Source organism: Cibotium barometz, chromosome 15, assembly GCF_041138505.1.
Source record: "Cibotium barometz isolate CiBa-2024 chromosome 15, ASM4113850v1, whole genome shotgun sequence".
Lineage (NCBI taxonomy): Eukaryota > Viridiplantae > Streptophyta > Polypodiopsida > Cyatheales > Cibotiaceae > Cibotium > Cibotium barometz.
The window spans coordinates 29,072,128-29,076,371 of NC_141060.1; the positions used below are offsets into that span (position 1 = coordinate 29,072,128).

At 38.1% G+C, this 4,244-nt stretch overlaps 1 pseudogene; it reads right to left on the reverse strand.

The window, feature by feature from the left end:
- Positions 1-204: 204 nt before the first annotated feature.
- On the reverse strand, positions 205-1,714 carry LOC147631150 (uncharacterized; annotated as a pseudogene).
- Between the last annotated feature and the right edge of the window lie 2,530 nt (positions 1,715-4,244).

Sequence of the window (4,244 nt, forward strand, 5' to 3'; positions counted from 1 at the left end):
TAAATGATATGTTACTTTCCTTCCTCATTCTTTGACGGCACATGTCTATTTTTGGGCTTTTTGTAGAATCCACGATTATCAGAATACTCTGATGTGGACTTAGGGCTGTTCAGGGAAGAGGCCATTGAGCATATTATTGTCAACATTCATAGCATTCCGCCTAATATCCCTGTTGCGTTTATGCCCCCTCCACCATGGCCGCGATCAAGACCACCGCAAACCGCAGTACCCTCGAACACAAGTCGACAGGTTTGTTGTCGAGCTTCCAAAATCTGATGAATCTGAAGACGTCAATTTGGAAGCTTCAACCTCAACGACATGAAGCTTTAGTTCCAAAAGAGCAACCACCCCAAGAGCGTCCAGAAGAGTAACTACCCCAAGAGCGTCCCGAAGAGCAACCAACCCAAGAGCGTCCCGAACAGCAAGCACCCCCTCAACAACAAGCCTCACTGCCCCAACAACAAGAATCATCCCACACACAATAGTATCAATGTTTTAAACATCCAATAAGAAAATGTAGAATATTTGTATTAGTTTATATTGCTCTAAGAAATACAAAATGTTGTCATGATTGATGTAACTATATGTTGTCAAAAATACATGTGTCTCCATTTATCTCTATGTGATGGTCGTTTGCACCACAAAGACTTGCTTCCTTGTAATGTCTTTACATTGAATGGTCCTTTCTTTTCTCCTTGGTACCTATTTCTGAAAATCAAAGTAATGTATATAAGTAATAATGATTATGGCGTAGTTTTGGAATGAATACTTTTTCGAGGTTAGATTGAATAACATACCTTATGGCCGTTGCACTTGAGCACATAATCATCAGGCACTTGTAGGCAATCCTCATTTGCCAAGTCTGTTCTCACTTGACGCAGTAAGATTTTTGACCTTATATTGAGTACTGTCAAGAGCTCATGTTAAAACCATACCTCTAATAACATCAATGGATTTTCAATGTCATCCTCCAAGTCCTGACCAATTGCTACAAGTTTTCCATTGACATAATGCCATCTCATATAATGAAAGGCCAAAATAAAATTCTGGGAGCCAATCATATATTTACAAACAATAGATTTCCTATGGATTTTGCAGGTAACCCCATTTAATTCTTTCACATCCCAATTTTGACCTAAGAAATCCAAACATTTTTTTGATTTACAGATAAACATTAACAATGTTTTTTTGACCTCCTCGTCAAAGAAGTCGACAAAAACATGCAATGGCATAAAGACAACGATTTTCACCTGACGATTTGCTACATTTGGTCTTATACACCTTTGCACGTCTTGGTATATCTTTAATCTAAAGCACTCACTTGTTTCTGCTGTTGGTATGGGCCATTCTGGACTATCGAATGAAGACAGTGGTAATGCTTTCAAAGATCCATAACATGTAACACTATGAGGTGCTGTGTAAAATTCATTATAAAAGAAAACTCCTCTCTCTGCCAAAGACCTGCTGGATGTTTCTTTGTATAGCGGCTCACTAATAGATGCATGAAAATAATCGAAGATTCCCACAAGACTATCTATAGGCTGCCAGTCAACCAAGTTTGAAGGATATATATCTATACAGATGAATACAAGAGAAGCATAAGTATAGAAATGAAACACATTACATAAACATAATGTAAAAACATTTACTTACAATTTGGTCTATGGAGTGGGATTCCATGAGGCAAACATTGTAGACGCAGTTCTAAGTGCATGTAGGCATGTTGTATAAGGACTTCCTTAATGCTCCTACCTATGTTAGAGAGTTTGAAGTCTTGAACTCTGCCTTTGTAAGTGTCGATGATCTCATTCTTTGTTTTTTTTTGCTTCCTAGTCTGCAACATAATCCAACTACCAATAGAGATTGTGGTAGGAATCCACCTTTGATTATCCATATCAAAACTGTTGTATACTATAATAGCTCTAGTAGAGGAGCAGGGACGCCTAGGACGTCTGGTTTCCATGGAAGCAAATAGAAAATAAAAGTAGATGTAAGAAGATGAGATGGCAGAAGAGATAACCTCCAAAACATGCGAAATTTCTAGAGGGAAATCCATTCATTAAATGACGTAGGAACTTCGAAGAGAACATTTCAAATTTTTAGAGAAAAAAATCACTTTTATTAAATGAGCTGAATGAGGGAAATTTTTAGATTGAAAACCATTCATTAAATGAGCTGAGATTTATTAAATGAGTTGAGACAACACTCTATTTTTCATATATATTAAAGAAATGACATTATAAAGTGTGGTCAAATGCATTTCGTATTTCTTTAATAACAATATATTCATATAAAGAATATATGAAAAATGTCTAATTATCAAAGGTTCCGTTATACGATGGCTCTCTTCCTATTGGTCGTCGAAAGCCTTTCTCTCTCTAGAGAAAAAAGGCCCAAAGTTGAGTCCAAAATTCGCCTAATGTGCAGAGAGAATTCCAGAAAAGTCTTTCTTACATAATTTGGATTACGAGAAGTTCCTCAACGAGACTGTAGAGGGCCTCGACAGTCTATTACAATTACCACACTCTGAATTGGAAGGAGCGGCTGCAACCACTGCCTCTATTTGGGAACGAGAGCAACGGGTGTGGTGTTGCCATCTACTAACCACTTACATGCTTAAAGACAAACATGCAACACTATGGAAACAGGTCCAGGATGCCAAAAACCAATTTCAGACGCTCCAGGAGAACTTACAAGTAGCAACCCATCGAGATGTGATCTTAAAAAGCTTAAAGACTACCGAAGAGCAAGAAGTAAGGTATCAAACACTAAAAAGAAATAATCTCGTTCTCAGCCAGACACTGGTATAAAGAATTAAAGAAAATACAAACCTAAAGGCATAAATGGAGCAAGCCAAAGAATAGATGTAAAGATAAGTTGCACACAATAAGGAACAAGACAGCATCCATGCTCAACAGCTTCAAGAGGTCCATCAAGAGGTCCACAATACATTTTAGGCCAAGGAAGAGGAATTACAAAAGAACTTGACATCAATATCCACAGCTCTCAAGGATGCTGATCACAAAGTGCTCCAACTTCAGACAAAAAGGGAACAAATAAACAAAGACAATGTCGAGAAGGTACGGGCCCTGAATGAGACCATCAACGACAACTCTTTGGAGATGCAAAAGTTGATGGACACCCACAAATAGAAAATGCTACAGATTACCCAACAGCTCCAAGCTATTCAAGCTTTGTCTTGAAAGGATCTAGAAGATTACAGAAACTCAAGAGTTGGAAGCCTCAGCCCAAAAGAGCACAAGAAGCTACCACCATAAGGTTTGAGGAATTAGATGCAGCAAGGATGGTCAGAGAAACGGCCGTTTCAGAACTTCTAAACACCAAAGATTCAACGATACAAGAATTGGAGCAACAACTAGTAGCGATCTGGGAACGCAGTAAAAAACAAGAGCCTACCGACGAGTTGCGCTTACTTCTTGAGCGAGCTTCGGAGATAGGTTCATTGCCGGTGACTCCTTGGGCCCCTCCTCAAACTCTTACTCTCTTTTTGTGTACACTAGCACTCTCTTTACTTCAATATGAAATAAATATATTTGAAGATTTAAGGCTAGGATATTTGACACTAATTAAACAAAATACAGAACATGATGCTAACCCTACCATTATTATGGGGATTTTCCGAGAGGACCGAGTACTAACTAATCCAAAAAGATGTTTTCTTCTATCTATTACACCCTGTTGTGCTCAACCTTCGTAGTTGGTGTCGGGTGTTGTAAAAAACATCCTGGACAACAGTGTTGACAAACTAGACCTATTTGTACTAGATGATATTCCTAATACACCGACCAATTATGAGGTTGTAGCTCGCAGTTACCAATGGATCATCAATCATGGTTGGTTAGAAGTGTATAATACCCATCAACATTTAAATCTCTATGAGTCTACACTCTATCATCCTTTTGGCATTCTTAAACTTTATCGCAATATACACAAACATCTAGAAGCCATGCTGACTACAGTACTCTATAATTTTGATAAAATACACATTGAATATCCTAACATATCTCCTAAGGATATCATGGATCTATAGGAATTTATGAAGCTCAACAAACCAGCCCACCCACCCCCTAGTTCTGGAGAGGGTCCAGAGGAGACATCAAGCTCATCTAATCTTCCAACTTATCCGGTGTTTTCATCTATAGCAAGTAAATTACTAAATCCATACCCTAGTATTCCTCCTACTAACAAATATTAGGCAGATTATATTTTCTCACATCTTCTTT